Source organism: Sinocyclocheilus rhinocerous, unplaced genomic scaffold, assembly GCF_001515625.1.
Source record: "Sinocyclocheilus rhinocerous isolate Xijiao unplaced genomic scaffold, SAMN03320098_v1.1 scaffold11028, whole genome shotgun sequence".
NCBI lineage: Eukaryota > Metazoa > Chordata > Actinopteri > Cypriniformes > Cyprinidae > Sinocyclocheilus > Sinocyclocheilus rhinocerous.
The window spans coordinates 25,274-37,038 of NW_015635147.1; the positions used below are offsets into that span (position 1 = coordinate 25,274).

Below are 11,765 nucleotides of genomic sequence, written 5' to 3' on the forward strand. Positions count from 1 at the left end.
AGGTGTGTCTTGTGCTGTGCTCTGTGTCAAGATGAAAATGCACACCATGTACTAAACCAGTTAGAACATGTTTGAACTGTATGAATATGGGGTTATAAAATGTGTTCCGTGTATTCAGGCAATCAATGAGGAAGGTGGGAATTCTGACTGAACCTTGCTCTACTAGTGAAACTTGTTCACTCACTGTAGATGATTATAATACAATGACACAGTGATATATTGCACTGTTTTAGATACAATGGCAACATTCAAGTCCATGTGATGTTTTGAAATAACAAAACTTATACATACCTTTATTAATAATGCACTTAAATAATTAAAAATGGAAACACTCTACAATAAGGTTTCATTTGTCAATATTAGTTAACATGAACTAACAATTAACAAACTTCTATAGCATTTATTAATAGTTAATCTCAATAATTTATAATACATTTTTAAGATCAAAAGTTGTATTTGTTAACATTAATTGATGCACTGTGAACTGGCATTATAATTAACAAAAGTTAATAAATGCTGTAAAACAATATATTATTAATTGTTCGTTCATGCTAGTTAATGGTTTAACTCCAGGACAGGTTTGAAAACCACTGGTTTAGAGCACTTTTAATAAAAAATAGCACAAGTCAAGCTGCAATACCAAACAGGACCACAGGGAGACGCCAAAGACCACTAAAGCTCCTGCCTTTACCTGACTGTAGGCTACTACTATACTATACGGACCCATTCAGAATCACTAAAACTCTGACCACCGCAAACACCTTCAGCCAGCATCAATTATAAAACTCACTTTTAAGCCAAATACACACTGAAAAGAATAATTTACTGACTGGACGTCACTATTCTCTCCGCAATCTCTGATGAAATCAGCTGTGTTTTCTCTGCATTAGCGCTGTTTTGAACTTACTGTTTGAATTGCTCACTGGATCCTTGGACTTTCCAGGAGTTTACCGGTTTAAAATGATCGCAAAAACCTGCTTCTTTTCATTTTTAAGGTATTGTTTTCGTTATCATGTACTGATTCAAATGAGTAATCAATAATTATTTATTATTCTACTACCCTGACATTCTCTCGCGCCCCCACACATTGAAAACCCCTGAGGTAGACCGACTCCGCTTGCATTCATTCACATGATTCTTGGTACCACGTCCTGGGTAGTGTGATTTATATAGTGTCATTTCGAATCACCCAGACACTGACGCTTTGACTCTGAGTACCAGCAACATGTCAGAAGTGCCAGTATGCATGAAAAAGTGCCAGGACGCTAAAGACTACCGGCCCACTTCAAGCACTGTATAAATGTAATCTTTACTGTGCTACTTTATCTGTATCTGATTTAGAACGAGCAGAAATCTGTGAGAAATATAACGACCCAAAGACAAAAAAACTGCTAAAACTGAGCTGTTATAGGAGCAATAGTTATGTGGGCAGCGCTGCGTCATATGCCATAGCATAGCTGTGCATAAGGTGTTCGAGTCTCAGCCCAATGTTCAGGCTTATTTGTTCACTAATGACGTGATCAGCGACTAGTCGGCGTCGACTCGACTTTCATCACATAAATGTCGACTTGAATAAATCTGAAGTCGTTCAACCCCTACTACGAGACAAAAATGTTTGACACACCTTCTCACTGCCTGCCAAGTCGACTAGGTAGAGTTTCCCGCTGAGCTTCTGTTCTGTCTGTGTGTTCTCCTGCTTCACATTGATCAGGAAGATACTGTGACTCCTGGAGCTGTGTTCATTCATGTCTGAGACACACACAAAGACATTATTACAACTAAACCCACATAGCATTGTTTACAAGCATCAGCTCAAATGAAGGATGCAGATGTTAGAGTTTCCTGGTAAGATATGGTTTAGTCTCGGTTTATGGAAAGATAATTATATTTGATTCTCTTTATTGAAAATATTTATTCTGTTTTTTCTGTGCATTCATACTTGTCACAGCTACATGTCTGTTGGATTTGCCCTCATCAATAGTGTCCATCACTTCCTCTGGACTGGAAACAAATCGCTCAGTGCAGCCCTAAAACCAGAAAGACACACAATAATAAACAACTTACATTCTTTAAAGATCAGCGGTAATTACCACTTTGTGTAAGGATTTTAATGGGACACTGGTGACAGTGATGGGACATTCTCTCCGCCATCTCTGATGAAATCGGCCGTGTTTTCTCTGCATTAGCACTGTTTTGAACTTATTACTGTCTGAATTCATTCGGTTACTGTTTGAATCCTTGGACTTACCAGGAGTTTACCGGTTTAAACCCATTTAGACTGTCTGTAATGAGCCGATTTCGTGGCTTTGTTTTTATGAGGTTGACTTTGGAAAAAACAAGTTCAAAAATTCTGAAATTATCGTACATTATGGAATTTTTTTTCATTGTTGATCGTAAATCGTACAGAGGTCAAAATTATCGTACAGATACGATAATTATTGTACGTCTGGCAACACGAGGTCTCTGCAGAGCAAAAGTGGGAGTTTCTGACATTGTGGGTGTTTTCAAACTGATGGGTGTTTCTAAACGATGCAATGAAATGATCAACCTTACCTAACCCCGCCCGTAAACCTACCGTCACTATGACGTCAGCCAATCAGGTAACGCCCCGATCTAGTTGTTCCGGTGAATTCAGTTCCCCTGTTTCCCCTTCATCGCATTATTTATAATAATAATAATAACAACAACACAGTATTGTGCAGTGCAATATGGTTTATTTATGGAAAACATAAGTGTGACAAAACAAACACACACCAACAACAACAATATAACAATAATATAATAATGTAAACGATCGCCGAAATTATAAAAGAAGCTATAAAACCTCTGCAAACAATACATTCTACGCTTTAGAATTTTACTTATGTATTTGACAAACAACGTGAAATATACCTTATGTTGATGGAAAGTAGGAAATAACACAATAAACTGACGCTTGAGATAATAAAGCACACATTTTCCGCTGCGCTCGATATCATGATGTCGTGATTTCACACATGCGCGCCGAAGGGGAAACAGGGGAACTGAATTCACCGGAACACCGGCCCACTTTGAGCACTGCTTTAACTAATGGTAACAAATGAGATCTTATTGTAAAGTGTGACCAGAAAAGTTTTTTGCAGGTAGAGGATCAGCAACGAATCCACATACAAACCTTTTTCACTATGTGGGACTTGAGTTGGTTATAGGGCTTTAGAACTAGACAATAAAAAGTTATTTGTGGAAAAGATGGAATCAGTCTGTGAAACCGTTTTGTCTAACAGTATTGAGAAAGGTGTCCGCTTAGGTAGATGACTCTTGTATTTCTTAAATGGTTCTGGAAATTCCTGTCTTGTAATCTCAGCAATCTTTTCAGGTATAATGTCTTCGGGAGTGAGACTGTCCTTATGAATGATCCCTAAAAAGAAGATGCTGTGGAGAATCTTGAAAAGAAGACAAAGATAAAAAGCCAAGATTAATTATTAGAAAATATTATATACTTAGAATGTGTTTTTGCCACATAAGAAATGAACGATTGCTACTTGGCAAATATATAGCATTTGTATGTGCCGGGGCGTCGCTAGGAATTCTGGGCCTTGTGCACTAAATTTGCTATGGGGCTCCCTCAAAATCGGGGTCCGCGATCTGGGTTGGGTGAAGCTTAATAATGCATTTTTGTCACATAGAAATGCACTTGACAGTAAAGCATTGATTTTGAGCTAGAATGCAGGAAATGCTCTGCTATTAAATTCTGTAAATGAAAAGTATGAAAAAAATCTGCGCCAATTAAGTAAAGAAAAAAAGTATGTTTATAATTGGGTGCATAGATTCAATTAATAGAAGAAAAATACAAAAAGCCAAGGCAAACAATCCACACACCAAACGAAATGCAAAGTTCAAGGTCCTTAGAACAGGAGTTTATTCCTGAAGATTTACATGGAGGTGACAACAAAAACTAAAGTGCACAAACAAAAAAGTAACTGTGCACACAAATACAAAAAAGCAAACGTTTCAGTCCTGGTTAACAAACATTTAAGGAGATCAAGGCACAAAACAGAGAACAGATGATCAAACTGAACCAGCTGGACAATTAATTGAATATGCAATAGGTAATTAACAATCACTGCCAAAATGGGTGGGTTTAACTGAAAAAAAAAATAAAAAAACTATGATGGACAGAAAAAACCTCTAAAGAAAGCCAGAAAGATTTAAAATTTCATTAAGACCAAAAGGTTGCTCAGTTTTAACTTGAAAAATCCAATGACTTTCACATTGTAGTAATCTTTGGGCCGTCTATTCATAGACATATCAATCTGCATGTACCAAACGATCTCTAATAGTCTGTCCTCTGGAATAATCAAAAAGAGGTAAATCGTTAAAAAAAAAATTCCAACATTGTCAACTGATAACACATGCCAATGCTTCGAGACAATATTTTTTATTTCATCATTGAGAGGACTATACGTGGTACAACAAATGATATGCGAAGAATTCCTGTGCCTTGAAACTTTCTTAACTGAATGATCAAAAGAACACGCCTTCTCCAAAGCTGAGACTAGCCATCTTTTTGGATATTGTCTTTGAATAAACTGATTGTATAGAGTCTCAGCTTGTTGATCGAAATCATCTGTATTGCTGCAAATTCTCCGTAATATCACAAACTGACTGTAGGGAATACTTTGTTTCAAAGATTTTGTATGAAAACTTTTAGCATGTAAAATACTGTTTTTGTCAGTAGGTTTCACATAAAGCAAAGTAAACAGTGTACCATTGTCTACTGAAACCAACGTATCCAAGAAATTTATTGACGACCGACTAAATTCAAGACTAAATTGTATAGTAGCGTGTACAGAATTCAAATAATCTCGAAAAGAAATTAATTATGTTTCACTACCCCTGAAATTCACAAAGATATCATCAATGTAACGTTGATAGAAAACAATATTAGTTGGATTACGGTTATATATATATATATTGATGCTCCAAATAACCCATAAATAGATTGGCATAATCTGGGGCAAAAGATGCCCCCATAGCTATACCATGAAGTTGAAGGAAAAAAATCATCCTGGAATCTAAAGTGATTCTTAGAAAGAACCAATTGTGCCATTTCAACCAATAAATCAGAAGAAGGTATTTTGTTTGTTCTTGTTTCCAAATTTTTTTAAAGCCTGTAAACCCATAGAATGAGGGATATTAGTGTATAAACTAGTGACATCAAGGGTTGCCAAATATATATTGTCATTAAGTTCTTGAATGTTAGACAAGTGTTCAAGAAAGTCGTCCGTATCTCTAAGATATGATGGCAACTGAACCACTAAAGGTCGAATATGGGCATCAATGAAATTGGAAAGGGATTCAGTTAATGATCCAATACCAGACACTATAGGTCAGCCAGGAACATTAGTAAGAGACTAATGCACTTTAGGTAAAATATAAATCACTGGCGTTGTTGGAAACTCACACGTTAAATATGCTTTTTCAGTCTCACTGATATCACCAGATTCAAAGGCTTTAGAAAGAAATTGGTCAACTTCTAGTTTGAAACGTTTAACAGGATCAAACTGTAGCTTCTTATAAAATTGACCATCAGATAACTGTTGTCTGATTTCACCCACATAATCAGATGTGTTCATGAAGACCAGACCTCCCCCCTTATCTGCTGGCTTAATGACAACATCCAAAGTTTTACTTAAGATTATGAAGGGCTTCATTTTCCGCCTTAGTGATGTTATGATTTATTTTTAAATCAGGAGACTGAAAGAGTGACCACATCTTGTTCAACCAATTTGCAAAAAGTAGTAATAGAAGCACTTGTAGTCTGAGGACAAAAGTAACTTTTGGGTTTAAACGTCTGTCTATTGTCGATGCTACATGTATTTGACTCTGATACGATATCATCCCTGCAAAAGAAATGTTTCAATTTGATAGTCAGAAAGAACTAGAAAGAAAGAAACAATTCAATCTTTGTCTGAAAAGGATCAGTAGCAAAAGTAGGGACATGTTTAAAATGTTTGTTAACCAGTGTTGGAATCTTTAGCACTGAAGATAGTCCAGCCAGGACTGAAACGTTTGCTTTTTTTGTATTTGTGTGCACAGTTACTTTCTTGTTTGTGCACTTTAGTTTTTGTCGCTAGTGGGGTGAAAGGTGGTGACGATTATAGGGGCCCACGGCTGAGGGGGGGCCCTCCGGCGATCTCAACCGACTGGCTGAGGCCAGCCTAAAAAGATGCTCAGGACAGTTGACAGGCCACTGAGGTTTTTAAGCCTTGACAATTTAAACATTCAAACACAAGATGCGGAAAAACTCGACTGAGTACTCGCGCGCCGTGTTCGGTGCGCACACAGACGGACAGCAACACCGAACCGAGCTCTCCTTCGCGAACAAATACAAACGAACAAATACAACTCGCAGTTTAAACATGCAAACAGAAAAAGATGTGAAAGAGCCCAATTCAGCACCCGCACGCGGTGTTCTGTGCGCACAAGGCGTACACAGAGAGACGCGTCTCAAAGCTCTTGAACACCAAATTTGCCTCTTCTTGCTCTTGTACCGACGAATACATACAAAATTATGTCAAAATACCCGTCTTGGAGAGTATCCTCAAAAAAACTGTCGGTTATGTCTTAAGTGAAAGTAAACAGTGGAGAAAGAAATCTGATGTGTATCATTATAATGGATGCATTGTCTCTTAAAGTGACCGTGCCTAATTTAGTAGGTGCTGTAATGTTAATCCAAGAAAATGAAAGAAAGAAAATCACTCACTGCTCTTGACTGAATTACTTTGTAGTTTTAACAAGAATTAATCCACAGTCAAACCAAAAATTATTCAGACACCAGATATAATTTTTGATATTTTTTTACTAGTGGGCTCATACAGTGGACTACCAGTAAAATTGATAAAAAAAAATTGGGACCAAAAATTATTCAGACACTTTGACCTGACCATGTTTTGCTTGTGTTTTTTTCTTTAATTGCTAATGTTTTACACCACAGACTGAACAAAATTAAGCATTGCTGGGTAACTGGTCAACAAAGTATTGATAGTTGTGTAAATATTGTACTAACAGTTGATATTTAATTTTTACAGTGAAGACTATGCAGTGCTATTTTACATTTGATTATTTGGTTTCTGTACCTGGACACCTACAAACTTAAACATTGTGTAAATAGCACAATTAAATAAATAGAATGAACATACAAATTCAACACTTTCAAACAGGGCCTACTGGTACAACCTGCACTGGGGCCCCGCAAACCCCAGCTACGGCCCTGGTCACCTCCATGTAAATCTTCAGGAATAAACTCCTGTTCTAAGGACCTTGAACTTTGCATTTCGTTTGGTGTGCGGATTCTTTGTCTTGGCTTTTTGTATTTTTCTGCTATTCAATTCTGTCATGATTTCCTCAGCCTCATGTCGTTCCAAACCCGTATGACTTACTTTCTTCTGTGGAACACAAAAGATATTTTGTAGAATGTTACCAAACCATTTTGGTTACCCTTGATTTCTACTGTATGGACAACAATTTATTGAATTTCTCAAATTATCTTCATTTATGTTCCACAGAAGAAAAAACAATCACACAGGTTTGGAATGACATGATGTTGATGAGTAAATTATGACAATGTTCATTTTTGGGTGAACTATCCCTTTAAGAACTTTAACATTTGTAAATAGTAAACACCTTATTTATTTCAGACACTGATATTTATCTTTAATCAGGCTCTTACTAAATTAACATTTCACTTCAAATAAAATTAATTAGAACTAAACATTTAAAGAGAAAGAAGCTACTAAAGCAATTCTGTTAAATTATCCTTTGCCCTAATGACATTTACTATAGCTCTTGCATAGATTCCAGAGTTTAAGTATTAGTAATATGGTGGTCACAAGAAGTAAAACCATGGTCCTCATTACCATGGTTAGGAAATATGTTTTTTTTTATAAACATTAAGTAATAATAAACAATGACATTTGTAATAATAATAATAACAATAAAAAATAAACATGTAGAAACTACAAAAACAACTTCTATAAAAGTCTCCAATATTTCATATAAATAATAACAGTAACATTTATAATAAATACATTTCTGCCAAAACACCTTAGGCTATTTGTACAGTGTTAATAACTGCAAGTTAAATGATGGTGCTGAATTGGCAAACTTGTAATTATTCCAGTTTACCTCGTCATGCAGTTCACATGTTCGTGGCTGTTTTTAGCAGCATCACTACAGAACCTTCAATGATCTCATATCACACAACTGTGTACCACAATTCTGTGTCACATCTGAATGGATCAAGCGACCTGCACTGTTTATGGCTTTACATGGTGACTGATCCCGGTCTGCTTTTGTGCACGGCTGGCAGATGACCAGGTCGTGCCACTTCACACTTTTTTGGAGTATTTGCTTTTTGCTGTTTCTCATGCGCTGTAATTTAAAACCTCTGGGCCCTGTGCACTTTGTCATTCTTTTCCCCCCATGAGCGACGCCCCGTGTGTGTGACATACCTCATTCACATGAGTTCTTAGTTTGTTTTGCTCTTTTTTAAATTCTTTCATTACATGAGAAATTAACTGGAGCCCACAGGATTTGAAGTTCTCCTTGTTAAACTCGCGGATATTCACCATCCCAGGTGGCATTTTTCTGGTTGAGGAAAATTATAATAATATATTATTATCATTATTATTATGTGATGGACTCCTAGACTGTATTTTATATCATTGATATGTCATGCATATTTCATTTTTAAAGATTAAATAAACAAAACATAGATAGTTGTTAAAATAATAATAATAATAAAATCAGCTTCTTACCTTCTTACTCTATTCGCAGTCATTATCTTGCAGAAATGACTAACACGAGGAAGTATGTGTTTCAAAAGTTTCAGCTGCACTCTTTCAACTCCGCCCTCCTTTATTTGCGCACATTCAGTGATAACATCTGGACGCTTTTTTTTGAACAGTGCTGATTTATTTACTAACTCCAAAATGTGTTTAATTGCAGAAAAATATGGCAAATTTGATTGATTTTATTGGCTTGTATGTTCAAGAATTTTATTTTATTTTAGCCGTTTTAAAGAATCAACTTTATTTCAGATAAATAGTAAAACATAAAAGCTTTCTGTATAGTATTTAGAGAGTTAAGAACGTTTATATATACATAATTATTTCATAAATGAAAAAAAAACAAAAAAACATTCTTTATACAATGGAAAATATACACATAAATTATTTCACAACTTGAGCCAAAAAGAATAGAAAACTAGAACTACAAAACAAGGTGTGTCCACATTTATATTCAAGGCAAATGAGTAGTAATGGTAAACATGTTGTCAAGACTACAGTGGACAAACCAGTTAGAGCCGGTTCCAGCTCTGATCATTTTATGCCCAAACTCTATGACTCAGTCATTTAATCCATAAAAAGAAAATTGTGACTAAAACATCTACAAGAATACAATGCAAGAAATGTGGATCATTCTCTTTAGTGTGCTTAGTCATGGGTTAAACAATGGAAGGTCTTCATTATTCATCATTGGGTTGCTGAAAGCAGGTTTTAAAGCAAGCATCTCTCTCAACTGTATTCTGGGACTCTCTCTTATCTGCCTCATAGTGTTTTCTGTATGATTATTGATCACTGCTCTTTCTCACACAGACTGATCATTAAACGGGAATTTGTCTCTGCACAATTGCCATATGGAAATATGGCATTGCACGGATCCAGGAAATGTTAAACTGTCCTCGACTGTTCTGCGGACATTGAATGACATTACAGCATATGACACATATTCATGCAATGTATTATTAACAAATTAGGAATATATCATAATATTTTTGGCTTCTTTGCAGCTGACAGAGATGCCAAAATATATATTTAAGCTGAGTGAGCCATTGAAGCACACACAGATAACAGTGGATTCCAGTGTGTAGTAGTTTTGTTTTGTGCTTCCTTAAAACTTGCAGTTTCTCCCTTTAGGTAAAAACTACTCTTGGTCGACTCCTCTTGTATACAAATGTTCGTCAAATCAACCAACAATGAGCAATAGCAAGTATAGGTTCTCATTGGCTACCGAGTTTTTGATTGACAGTTTCTTAACCTGGAAGTGAAGGTGTCAGTGTTGCGGGGACGGGAGGAGGCTTGGATGGAGGATCCAGGAGGACTGAGGTGTGATCCGGGATTAGCAGGAAGTGAGATGAATCCAGGAAGTGAAATCGATGTAGACGAGATGGAGGAGCTTGATGATTGGAGTAATGTTAGCGAGGGAAATACAAAGAAATAAGACCATACATTCCTCCACCAACAAGGTGTTTTAAATGCCAGTGGTACGGACATGTTGCAGCAGCATGTAGGGCCAAAAGTCGTTGTGCAAAGTGTGGAGGGGAACATGATTATGGGAAATGCAAGGAATAAACAAAAATGAAATGCTGTAACTGCGGAGGAGAACATAGTGCTGCATATAAAGGATGTGAAGCACATAAAAGACCAGTGCAAGTTCAAAACCTGAGAATGGAAGAAAAGCTTACTTATGCTGAAGCAATTAGGAAAGTAGATACATATGCAAGATCTAGGACCATACCTGTGGTTCAACCCCCAGTTCAAAACATAGCACAGAAAAGTTGCAGAATTACTAATGACACATTAATTGTGGAAAAGAAGTTTGTGATATTCCTAGTAGAAGTCATCAACTGCTCAGCACAAACAAGCAGTAGAACAGAGAGAATCAAGATAATCACAAAAGCAGCAGAAAAGTTAATCAATGCAACACTAACAGCAAGGATATCTGAAACACAATCAACATGTGGTGGTGGTGGGCATTGATGGCATTATCCATTTTATAAAGGAATGCCAGAAGTCTAACTGCTAATGGACAAGAATTAAAACATTTCATATAAGAATTATCTGTTAAGCCAAACATCATTTGTATACAGGAAACCTGGTTAAAACCATCACTTGATTTTATCATTCATGGTTATACAGCAGTACGTAAAGATAGAAGTTCTGCAATAGGGGTGGAGTGATTACTTTCATTCAACAAGGTAGTAAGTAAATGAGAGTGAGAGAGGCTAATTGGGATCTGTATAGATTTAAAGCAAGTAGTAAATTAATTGAGGTCATGCCACATTTGAGTGATGACATTGAAGAACTAAATAATACGATTACAAGTATAATATATGAATCAGCAGATGAAGCTATAGGTAAAACATCTGGGGCAAGGGGGAAAAAACGTTAAAAAAAGCAATAAAAGCTAGGAACAAAGCTTTCAAAATGCTTAAATCAAATCACTCATTCAATAATTTAATGAATTTTTAAAAAGCACAGGCTAAAGTTCAATTCAATTCAAGTTTATTTGTACAGTGCTTTTCACGATACAAATCATTGCAAAGCAACTTTACAGAAAATTAAGTTTCTACAATATTTAGTGGTAGCTTATCAGTGGTGACTGTCAGTTAATGTACATATGGCAGAAATGTACGGAAAAATCAATTTAAGACGTAATAAATCAGACGATGAACACCATTAACAGCAATTATTATATGATGCAAGCAAACTTATAGCAAAATGTGGTAGTTCTGTATGTTCTTTCAAGGTTGGCATAATCTGAGGTCCTCTGAGGGGTTGGCACTCTAAAAAATTTTTATTTTAAGAATACCAAAAGTCCAGAGTTTTGCGACCTTAGGGAGCGTGGTAAAGTAAAAAAAATAAAATGAGACGAGAAGCAAAACGGAATTATTGGAGGGATTTTTGCAGTAGTGTCGGGTCAGGAGTCCAGGCTAATGAGAT

General features: G+C 36.1%; 1 long non-coding RNA gene across 1 annotated transcript; it reads right to left on the reverse strand.

The window, feature by feature from the left end:
- Positions 1–3,256: 3,256 nt before the first annotated feature.
- LOC107746724 (uncharacterized) lies at positions 3,257–8,837 on the reverse strand. The gene is made up of 3 exons (XR_001640727.1): positions 8,799–8,837; positions 8,493–8,628; positions 3,257–3,422 (listed from the first exon to the last, which is right to left on the reverse strand). It is a non-coding gene; the product is annotated as an uncharacterized LOC107746724 (long non-coding RNA).
- Positions 8,838–11,765: the final 2,928 nt, after the last annotated feature.